Source organism: Molothrus ater, chromosome 2, assembly GCF_012460135.2.
Source record: "Molothrus ater isolate BHLD 08-10-18 breed brown headed cowbird chromosome 2, BPBGC_Mater_1.1, whole genome shotgun sequence".
Taxonomy (NCBI): Eukaryota; Metazoa; Chordata; class Aves; order Passeriformes; family Icteridae; genus Molothrus; species Molothrus ater.
In genome coordinates this window covers 19,940,115-19,952,482 of record NC_050479.2, presented here as the reverse complement: position 1 = coordinate 19,952,482, position 12,368 = coordinate 19,940,115, and positions in this window count along the sequence as shown.

Sequence of the window (12,368 nt, the reverse complement as noted above, 5' to 3'; positions counted from 1 at the left end):
AGTAATATTTAAATCAGCTGAAAATGCTACAGGATAAGATAACATCTCCTCAGGGTAAAGAACTGACACTTGTTATTCCTTCATTCCCACCCTAACCTTTACTTACTTACAGACTATAGACTACAATTGTATTTGTAATATTTGGGAACTTTTCTCTTGCAAATACCAGTTGTTTCCTCCTCTTGATAGACTAGATTTTTTTTTTCTGCTAAATTTTCATTGTATAAAGCATTTATTTTCAAGAACCACCAACAATTGTAATATGACTTCCTTATACCTGCAGGTGCTCTCACCTGCATTCACACTGCTGCTCACAGCCAACTCTGAAGGCAGACAAGTTCACTGCAAGGACTGAACATGCTCAGTGTCCAGTATGTTTTTAGTAAATACAGATTTCTTAACCATCACTGTGCTGCTTGCAAGGGCCAGATTTTAATGTTACAATAGATAACCAGGTTTAAGACACACCTGGAAAAAAAATCTTAGTTTTCAGCACAAATTTACATGGCCAACTTTGCAAATAATATCCTAGTGTTTAGCATGGTCTTGTTCCAAAAATCCTAGAGGGAGTTCAGTAGTTTCCACTCCAAAGATGCAAAACATCTCATTGCCCTCTGAGATTTCTTACATATTATATGTATAAACCTTCAGACACCACAATGAGTGCAGTGCATACAAAGTAAATGCTGTATATTTGGAATTGTTGTCTTCAGTAAGTAACCATGAGAACTAACAAGAGGAATACAAGCTCTTATTCAACCTAGGGTCATGCTTTTCTGCTTTCTTGAGTTCTTTCAGATTATTTAGCAAGGAACCAATTCAGAATTCACTGAATGGTTATGCCTCTAGGACCAAAACCTCAGCATGGCCCAAAATATCTAAGATAAGGAAAAGAAAGAGAGAGAAGATATCTTTTCTTGCAAGAATTTATTTCTCATGCAAGCCATACCCAGCATCTCTGTCCTCCTGAAGATACCTGGGCACCCCTGGCACAGCAGTCTGAAGGACCACTCTATAGCTTTTATCCATCTTGCAGCTAAATGAGCACTTTGCTGCTAGGCACCATCATGTGCCCAGGAATGGATATTTCCAGTTCAAGAGCTGGTCTTTAGGCCAAAATAAAGAACATATCACTGAAAATGTTGGTTTTATTTTCTTGGAAATAATCCCACATTTCATTCCAAATCAAGCAAACACTTGTCAGGACCTAAACCAAATTTCAGTCAGCGCTGGTGCTCCCACAAATACACACTCCTTCATTCAAATGGCCAGGACATTTACCTGAGGCATGTAAAATTTAGTTTAAATCTCATTCTCTATGTAAGGCTATTTAATTTTTATCATCTGCCTTCTACATGCCTTGTTCTTCAAGTGATAAGGGTTGTCTGGGCAGAGTTCCCTCGCTCTCTTCTTCACAACACAGAGCTTTGTGGAAAATACTGGGCTCCAGCCAGGGGGAGGAGCTGCATTATGTCTCACACTCCCAGCATGTCTCTCACCTCTCAGCACTGTTGCCTATTTTTTTCTAATATCTGCACATTAATAATGGATGGCTCAGCACTACCAGTTCGCCCTGAGGAAGATCTGCCTGCACAAACCCTTTAGCCATAACCTGTCCTCAGAAAAACTGGGATGGGAGGAGGAGGGAAGGAGTTGAAATTCCTGCTCAGGAAGAGAAAGTTGTCAAAACTTGGTCTTCCACATTCCTGCTGGACTGGCTATTGAGCAAATTGCAGAGATGACTGCCTCCCTTCTATTCATCTAGTATAAAACAACAGAATGCACACTACCCAGCAAGTTCAGACACATAGCTTTAGGGTGCCAAAGCTGCATTTTTCCTTGAAGGAAATAATCCCTCTCCCCAGTCCCGTTTCCAAGGGGATTAAAAAGAATCTGTCAGCCCATCCCTCCAGGCTTGCTTATACAAAAGCAGCACCCCATAAGAGCATTTATCTCTTGAGTCAGAATAGTTCCTCCATCTAGTAAATAAAATATTTTTTGGTTTGAATAAAGAACCATTCATAGTTAATATCTTTAAAAAGAACTTTTTATATAGTTCCAGAAAATAAACCTGCAACTAATATCCTGAGTCTGAGAGTGTTACTGATCTTGCCAAGTCAATCTAGTACATTGCTTTAGAGAGTAAGAAAGATAATATAGACCCTCTGGGTGGGATTTCTTAAAATGGGCTCAGAGGAGAGAAGTTCTAGAGGCAGATCAATAACAGGGAAACCACCCCTTCTCCTCTCTGGTCCCTGAGTAGAAAAAATATTCATATTCCATCCCTGTCCCTCACAGCAGTGGTACATTATGTACCACAGATCCTGGCACAGATAAAACCCTTATCTTCCCTCACCATCATTATCTCACTGTGGTGAGCACAGGATGGCCCCTAAAGACAACTCCATGCTGAGAAGTGTCAAAGCTTCTGGGGGGTTCATGTCTGAGAAGTGCAGAGGCATGGAAAGCATGAGGGGTACAACAGCACAGAGCAGAGAAACAGAGATATACAAAACATAGAGAAAACAAGGATTTTTTCATAAACAATTTTGTGAGAAGAACAGATGGATGTAAACACTAAACAAAGGCTGCAGCAACTGTCCTTGGTACAATGGGAGTAGTTGTAGGGTGGGAGGCAATTTCCTATAATATTAGTCCCAAGAGGAGGGGGTTTACACAGAATTAGTAGAACAAAGGACTTAACCACTTGCCCAGAAGCTTTCTCTACAACTCAGGACTAAAATGAGGGATCTTCTGGAAGGATTGGACTTCATCAACAAAGCATTTGTTACCATTCCTGTGTCTGGCTACATCAGTAAGGGGTGGTGGGAGTCCCTGTCATGAACATATGTGCCACTGTCAGTCAGGGCAGCAAAAGGTCACTGGATTATCCTTTAGCTGAGACAGATTAAGCCAAAAAACACAGTACAGAAGGCCTTCAGTTGCTGCAGGATCTTAAGTGCTGATACCCACTTTTTGTGCAGCAGTCTCAGAGATTTTGTGGAAAGAAAAAGTTTGTGTGAAGAAAGAGGGCAAGCAAAGATTCCTTTGATAGGGATAGAAAAAAATTAAAATGGTAATTTGTCTGAGTAGGTTAAGCATAGGTATACGAAAATCTCCAAACTGCTGTAGCTGGCTGTTGAACTAGTAGGGGTATAGTTATCCCATCACAGTACTGTGTGAACACAGTAGATTTTAACAACCTGACTGAAAGCCAACGCTCATCATCCTCTTCAAAATCCTAGAGCTTCCTGACATGGTGATGAGCCGCTTTGGAATACTCATCCTGATGTTTTACATTACAAAACAGGGTAACTCCCTATTTGGCTGGGACAGAAGGTGTTGGGATCAGCAAGGTTGAAGCTGAACCTTCTGCTCTACCACATGTGCTCCCATATGTGCTCTTGTCTTCCATGACAGTGGAGGCCTCAGGAGCCACTAATGAAGAATAGCAACCCAATCTGTTTTACAGATAGAGCTTCCAAAAGGAAGCTGTGTGGATGCTTCCATCATCCCCGTGGTCAGAATACAGTGGCCATCCCAGACTCTGAGAGAACAAGTTGCCAGCATGCAAGTCAGCTATCCCAGGTGATGCCCAAGACACCACAGCAAAATTAGGAACAGCAGCACAGCTGGGATGATGCCAAAGATGGGGCCTTTGCTTATAAATTTGTCCTGAGAGAAAAACAAGGCAAAACCCAAACATTTTGGGTAGCTAGGGCAGCAATGTCAGTTAAAAATTCTGAAATGAGATTTTGTCAATTTTTTATTTCATGCTGTCTGAAAGTTTATGGTATAAGAATCCTTTGTAAACTACTGCATCACATCACAGGATGTTCATCTGAGCCCACGTCATTCGCTTTGCTGAGCATCTATCATGCAACATAGAGGTAAATACTAAGAAACATTTTAGGACTGCTCCTGTCTATGAGAACAGGCATTAGGATGTGCTCCCCCCTCATGCTTGGGATGACAGAAGAGCTGAAAGGAGGGCTACAGTGTTGCTTTTCCCCAGGTGCTCTTCCAAAACATTGGGAAAGCACCCCAGCCACACCTGGGGCTGTGCAAGGATTTGTCTTGTGACGTGCAATGTCCCTATATACCCCCTAAAATATCCAGGAGTGGATGTCTACCATAAAGGACAGTCATTCTAAGGGGCTGTTAGAGATGACCTTTGATGTGAGCCATGAGCACATTTCTTGGGACACTGTGCTTATAATTCCATCAAGAGCTTCAGACTCTGCCTGAAGAGCACACAAAGGACTTGCTGCTGTTTCTGTCACAGCACACACACTTGCTTTATACTGGTTCTTCTGACAGCTGAAATCTCTGTTCTCCAAATGGTACTTTTTGGCATTCAGTCAGGTGGAAGGGTCAGTGTTACAGGAGTCTGTTCTGCCTTGCAGTGCCATCCTGTTAACATGAATCCCCAAACAGATTTTCTCTAGCAGCCCAACCATTCACTATTCACTCCAGAGTGGCCCTCGTGTTAAACATGTGACAACAACAAGTGGAAACACTGAAACAGAACTTAATGCCCTTTGAAAAGATCTGACAAACAAAGCTATTTAATGTCTGTTCTGCTGCATCTACCAGAGTATAATGTTCAGGAAACATGAAAGGTAGTCTAGCCCCCAGACTGGCAGACAGCTGGGTAATGAGACTCTTTCTCTGTTTAATCCCTTTCCTGGGAATATGGTCTAAAACTCTCACACTTTACAGAAAAGGTCCACAGGCTCTGACATGCAACAGATATCTGAGTTTTCTGCTGTCTTGCTGTGTGACTTCTATCTTGGTTTACTGAATAAATCTATAAAGCTGAAAGGAAAGGCCTGTGTGGATGTATTTTAAGAAAAGTCTTTTTTTCCTGTCTCCCTCCTCACTAAACATCTAGTTCCTAGGGGACAAGGTTGGCAGGGTTTTGGCTGCAGCCACGAGGAACTCAGCCCAGTAGCCTGTTTGCTGGTGGAAGAATTAAGGTATTCAGCACGGTTCTTGTTGATGCCAATATAATGGGTTTACATTAACACAGTCGTGCAGTGAGCATAAACTTTCTGAGCAGAAAGGTCTGCTCCAGTTGCCCTGCTAGTGTGTTTGCATAGGCCTGCCAAATAAACAACATTCCCTGCTGGGTGATTGGAAACAAGTGTGAGAAGTCCTGAGTGTGAGATGCTAACCCTTACAGCATAGTCTCATCCCTGCTCTACAAAGGTTTCTCCAGTCACTGGATCTGACAGGGTCACTCAGGGCTGGCAGTGTGAGCTGAATGCATGGCCGCTCTGAGATCCCGCCTGCAGCTGAGCTGAGGATGCAAAAATCCTGGGGCTCATGGATTTTTGCCCACCTACCCCCTGGCACAGAGTCTTGTCCTGCACAAAATGTCCAGGCAGGGAGGGATGTGCTATGGAGGGGATCAGAGCCATGGAGGGTGTCTCCACAGCACTCAAGGACACTGGCAAATCCACCAAATTGCCTACAAAGATGTGACGTGGACGTGCACCAAGTGGCAAAAGCGTCATGACTGTGGTTCATGTTTTCTTTTTCTCTCTCCCTCCCACCTAAAATACCCTTTAAGGTTTTTTCAGAGGTAAATGCAAACCTGAGGGTCAGCACAAGGCAGCTTTTGGCTTTTGACATTGAGTCCAAACCTAGCCCTACAATGGACATGCAGAAGTGTTTTCTGCCCTTTTCTAATATGCAGAACTGCAGAGAAGTGCCCTCCTTGCTGTGCCTAGACAAGTTTATAGAAACACTAGGGAGTTTTTTTTAAGGAAAAAATTAAGAGGGAGGATAGTACTTGTTATTAAGTTGCAAATACAAATCATGACCTAGAAATTCTGATCTCATCCTATTTCTTTTAGTTTTCAGGGACTCTGTATGTTGTGGCAAATGTCCAGACTTAGGCAGAAGGTATCCACATTTGACCATTATGATTGATATGAGCTTTGGTACAGCAGAACATGGCATAAACACCTTAACAGAATGGTTTTATTGTATGTGGTGCTCAAATTTATTTCCTTGCCTTATACTGTACTCAGTTCTGTCTCAGTCCACTGGCTGATCAGAATTGACATGGAGTATTTCTTACTTGCTTGAAGGAAAAATGGTCATGGAAGATTTCTTAAAAAATCTTTTCTGTGAAAAGGGATGGTGGAGCTTTCTGTCTTCCCAGTCTCCTATGGTTACTTTTATTCTTCCACTGCCATCTGCATCCCTGATGCTCCTTATCCATGGCCTTAAACTAATCCCTTGATACCAGAGTAAACAACCACTACACGTTCTCTCTGCCCAATCCCTTAAAACACAGAGTAGAAAATTGCCTGAGGACAGTATGAATTTTAAACTAAAACTCCTCTGAGCAGCTGTCCTCACAAGGGAGTGCAGGTTTCTGCTCCCTCTTTAGCACACAGGGCAGATCCTACATTCCCTGTGCATATGAAGATCACAGAGACAAAGGAACAGAGCAGAGAAATACCAAACAAAACCAAGACCCCCACAGCAACCACAAAGAGGACACACACCACAGTCATAGCTCTTGTAGCAGGGAGCTGAGCACTGCCCTGCCCACCCCAGGAGGGTGTGAGAGTGCCTCCATGTCTCAGGGCTTACCTGCAGTGACAACTGGATGTCTCTTTGTGGGTAGGGGCAGGAGTGATGAATTACCCCTACCAAAAGAGAGGTTTCTCTGGAATCCTTAGTTTCTTTTCAACCCCTCCCCTTGGCACTTCCCCATGATTCTGCAAGAGGAGTGAAACAGAAATTTCTGGTACCAGCTAGCAAGGGCTCATTTTGCAGCAGTAACATTGCTGCTTTCCCAAGGCTCCTGGCTCAGCTTGTCTGGCTCTTCTTAGGGAAGACTCTCATTTGGTGTCTGAAGGTGTCCAAGGGGTGCCTCAGAGTATGAGGCTTTCCATTTACTCCCAGCACAAAATGTGGTGCTCGCACAGGGCGCACAAAGCTCTCCCAAGCTCCCTGTGCCTTAAAGCACCATGGGCCATACCCACATGCTCAAACCCTTGGGGCGTTGGAGTCTCAGTGCAGCACAAGCCAAAACAGCTCAGGCAATTTAATCTTCAGTGCTGAGCAAGTATCCAAGGGTCCTAGGGCACAGAAACTTCCACATAGATCCCAAGTACTGGGCAGCACCAACTTCAGAGGTGCTTCCCTGTCCTTGGAGGAAAATATCAGCTTCTCAGCTAAGCTCTGCCATCATGGGCTGTGGGAGAGACACACACACAATTCTGAATTCTGTCCCCAGAATTCAGCCCAGTGGGAGAGCCCTGAGGAAGGTGGGACCTGAGAGTTGTGTGTGGTCCTTTGATGAGAGCTGAGCAGCTGCTGCACTGTCCTTGGTCCCTCCCATTAACCAGTGGGATGGTGTGCTATTTTCGGGGTCCCCCATCACTGGGAGGAAAGATGAATCTAACTCTATGTTCTTAGAAGGCTAATTTATTATTATATTATATTATATTATATTATATTATATTATATTATATTATATTATATTATATTATATTATATTATATTATATTATGCTATACTAAAACTATACTAAAGAACACAGAAAGGATACTTACAGAAGGCTAAAGGACAATAATGAACATTCGTGACTCTTTCCAGAGCCCCAACACAGCTCGCTGTGATTGGTCAATAAGTCAAAACAATTCACATGAAATCAATCAAACAATGACCAGTTGATAAACAATGTCCAAACCACATTCCAGAGCAGCAAAACACAGGAGAAGCTAATCAGATAATTATTGCTTTTATTTTTCTCTGAGGCTTCTCAGCTTCCCAGGAGAAGAAATCCTGGCAAAAGGATTTTTCAGAAAATATGACAGTGACAGGATGGGAGAACAAGAGGATAGATACTCAGAGTTTAAATATGCCTGGTACATCCCAGAAGTATTGCTCAAATCACCAGATGACAGGAGGGACATATTGAAGATTATTCCTTCAGTCTTGGCTAGGGCACAAGGCGGAATAAAGGCGCCCTAAACCCAGAAGTAGAGCAGAACAAAAGACAGTGTGACTCTGTCCCTGCATTTGTGTAGCAATGCCATTGCAGCAAGGCTGAAAATTCACACAGATTCTCACACTCATCTTCTCACTAGCACCAGGATCAGACAGAATTAATTCCAGCACCATGGAGGACAAGACATGCAAGAGAGCAGGGCCTGATCACACCTGCTGGGTTCTCTGGACCTTGCTCTACTCCATCACACCAATTCTCAATGTTTCCAACTACACATCTTGACTCTTCAAGGATGGGAAAACTTGAAGATTTGGAAACTTGTCTGCTAGGGGCAGACATGGGAAAACAGCATTCACTTTGCATTACAGACTTTCTCTGTCTCCATCTTTCTTTCCTTTTTTTTTTTTAAATTACCTTTGTTGTTCCTTTGACAGAGGAGCCTCCCAGCTCGCTGGGTCCTACCACTTGCTTGCTAACGTCAGAGTTATAAGCAATAGGTTCCTTCAAAATAACAATCACCCACTGAAAGCCCCAGTGGGATGAGGCTGCTGCTCCAGAGCTCTCTTTTTTCACAGGCTGAAAAGTGGCTCATAATACTGGAGCCAGGGCTTTTTGTGGCTTTTTTTAGGAATATTTCAGAAGAGCCTTCTTGCGACTCTGAGCTCTTTCAGGGCTCCAGTTCTCCCTGCAATCACAAATAAGGCCACAACTACACAATATCAATACCACCCTGGGCAAAAGCACAGCTGGTAACCTTTAGCTGCTGTTCAGATCTACAGAAATAGCCTGTGGGTGAAAGGAAGAGTTTGTTCAGCATTTCACCCTTTTAAGCCTTTTTTCAGGAGAAAAGCCAGATGCTGCTTCCATATTCAACACTCCATCTCCCCAAAGTGATTCTTGTCCTCGAGTGAACAGTGTTTTTACTTCAGTAACCCTGCTTGGCAGGTTACCATGTGCATCTGTTATTTTCTGCATGATAAAGTGCTTTTTAGTCTGAATTTCCTTCCTTCCTTCCCTCCCTCCCTTTTTGAATGCTGTCTCTAACTCACCTCTGTGAATTTGAAGACAGTAATCAGGGTCAGGTGGTCTTTTTTCATAATGATTGAAGAGTTTCTGTACTCTAAAGGATGCTTTGTTTGGTCAATACTCCTTTTTCAAAGCAGACAAAATTTGGATTTCTATTAAGATGATGCAGAAAGAAATCGTTTTTCCCCAGGCCCATTATATTTTTTTTTAATTAAAACCCATAGCTATGGTTGGAAGTAAACAAAAGAAAATGGAATTGAGCAAACAAAGCAAAAGGAAATGGTGATTGAAGGGTCTATTCATGTCCCTTTTGTTCAAAAGAGACTCTGTTAAAAGTTATTCTCTTTTATTTAAAAGTTTGAATAATCATTAGAAGAGTGCACAGAGTCTGGGGCTGAAGTCCTCCCCCAGAGAGTGTTTCAACCACCCAGCTGGAGATACTGCTCTCACCTGCACATGATTTCACCCCTCCCGACTGCAATTTAAGACAGAAGTGGATCCTCTTTCCTCCTTCCTACTCTACTCTCTGACTCCAAAACTCCAGTGGCAAAAACATTTACTTTCTCAGAAGCAGAAGAAAGAGAATTAACACGCATCTTGCAAAAAGATTTATCTGCCTGTCTCTATTTGCCAGTGCCACTTGGGAATCAATACAAACCACCTTCCTCTATATATATAATGCCCAAATTAGGTTGCTTCTAGAAATCATATATTCATTTTTAAGTCACCGAACAAATTAATCAATTTTTTTTGTGTTCAAATTTGTTGTCTGTTCCTAAAAACTTCCACTTCATCTGGGAACAGAGTTTCCAGTGAATAAAGACATCCAACTTGAAAAAAAACCAACCAACCAACCAAGCAGTCACACATCAAAACAAAGGTTAAATTCCAGACCAGGCAGTGTCTCTCCCTTTGCAAAAAGCCTGCGTTTCTCACAGAGCTGAGTGTGCCATCTCCCAGGCCCCAGGAGCAGCACTGACTCTGCCAGCCCCACTAGTCCCAGATTCACCTAGGAACCACAATGCTGAGGCCTCTGGGTAAATTTCACTTTTCCTAGGGGCTGGAAACCTGTGTTGAACATTCACCATCCATTTTCTGCTTTACTAGACCCTCAGGGTGGCATTCAGTCCAACAAATTTGGAGTCCTACCATTTTGGGTAACTTATTTATGCTTCCTTTATATAGCAGGGGGAGGAAAAAAATGGGCCCTTCTAGTAAGCAGCCCTTCAAAAGAGACTGTCCTTCAAAGAAAGACAGATGTAGGGTGTACCAAGGTGGCACAGAAATACCCACCTCCTCTTTCCACTAAATAAAGGGAGCCTGTGAGTAACTTTTCCAGATGCAGATACCACCTTTTGAAATGCTTTGCACTTCAGAAAAAATTAAAGCTATTCTCATAGAATTGCATTTTATGAGCCAGCAGCCTGAGTGTCTACATGCCTGGAATAGCTGTGTGGTCTCTGCAGCACTGTATGGCTGCAGACACTTTTCCCTATAGCAAATGTAGCACAGCACTGCTTTACAGTTCCCAGTGATGTAAAAGGACTTGGTCAAAATACTCTTTAATGCAACTGAGAACCATTTCCACTGCTTTGCAGCTCTTTGAGGTTAAGTATTGCACAATGGAGCTACTTTTTTTTTTTAATTAATGCAAAAAAGAAGAGAGGGAGAGACAGAGATAAGGAGCAGGATGAAGCTCAGACATCCTGTTCCCCAGAGAAGAAAGAAGGCCCTGATCCTCTGCCAGACCAGCAATGCAGGGTAAACTGGTGCTCCAGAAAGGCTGGAATTGAGATTTCTGACCTCTACCAATGCCTGTGAAACCACAAAACCAGTGAAAAACCAGGTAATGCCTCCCTCCCCACACCATACAACCACAAGTTCCAGTCCACTGAACTTCATCATTTCAACAGCAGAGAAATTCTGAGTGGCATTAATCTATGGTGGCAGCCTGGGCTCCCAGTGTAGACAGCAGAGGGCTTGAGATTTCATGTACCCAAGGCAGCAGCTGGATGGGCTCAGGTTTGTACCTCAGAGCCACTCTCAAGTGCTTGGCTGGGCTCCTGGCTGCAGGTTGAAGCAGCAAGCCTCAAGGATGCTGGAGCACCTGACAGAAGAGCCAGCCCCACCCTTCTCCTCTCCCCATCTCTGACCATGTCCCCCCTCCTCCTCCTCTCTGTGCCACCATTTGTGAGAGCCACTAATTTTATATGTTCCTTGCTCAGGACAAGTTTTAGCCAGATCAACCAGCCCTGGAACTCCTCCCACCACTCCTTTAATGGAGAGTGTGATAGAGACCATGACCCTTTGCTAAAACAGGAATCCTCTTCCCAAGGGAAAGAGTCAGAGAAAAAGCTTTGATACCCTGACTATGGAAACTTTCCCTGTCAAATGAGTTTTATGGCTATTCAATAGCATGTGTATTCAAGAGCATAGGATCATTAAGAGATCTAAAACGGGATATCTCACACAGATTTATCACCCAACATAAAACTAGAAACAAGATTTCATGGCTGCCTTTCTTACAAAATATATATTAAAGAAAAAAAAGGCATAAAGATTATGCCACTGATTTCAGCCTGGAAAGACTTACAACTAAAAATTACATTCTTAACCTGCTCATGATAATTCTGCTCTGCCTGTTCAAATGAAAATGACAGAAATTATGTAGTCTTGTCAAGTGTTACTTTAATTTATTGGAATTTATTTTGTATCTTTTCTCTTCCACATGACAATCTGTTGAAATGTGTGCACACAAGGCTGTCCTCCAGCAGTGGCCTAGTCTTTTGTTTTCATCTTTTGTTGCATAAACTCTATGTAGATGTTAATACCCATATATATATATATATATATATATATATGTATATATATAAATACATACAATGAGAGGGAGTGGAAAAAAGCTATCTCTTCATGAGGCTGAGTAATCCTCAGACATCTTTCACTAAAAAGGGTGCAGGTAGTCCTATATTTATAAGGGTTTAAAATGAAGAGATGGACATCTAGTGAATATAGTATCTTCTGCAGCAAGATTTACACTATGACTGGTCTTGAGGACAACTTGGGAGCTAATTCCCTGTAGCAAATCTGTATCAAGCCTGGAATAATACTGAGGCAACATCAAATAGTGAAGATTATAAGAGCTCATTTTTGTCTGTCTTTATATTCCACAATCATTTTAATTTGGGGTGGACTGCCTTTCTTTTTGGAATAAATTGACACAGAGCTGCTGCAACAAAGGGACACACATGAACCTTTTCCTGTCAAGTCTCATACCACGATAATATTTGGAAATGCCTTCCAACTATCAGAAGAGAATTTTATTTATTCTGCATAAAAAGAGCTACAACAGTCAAAAGGCCAAATC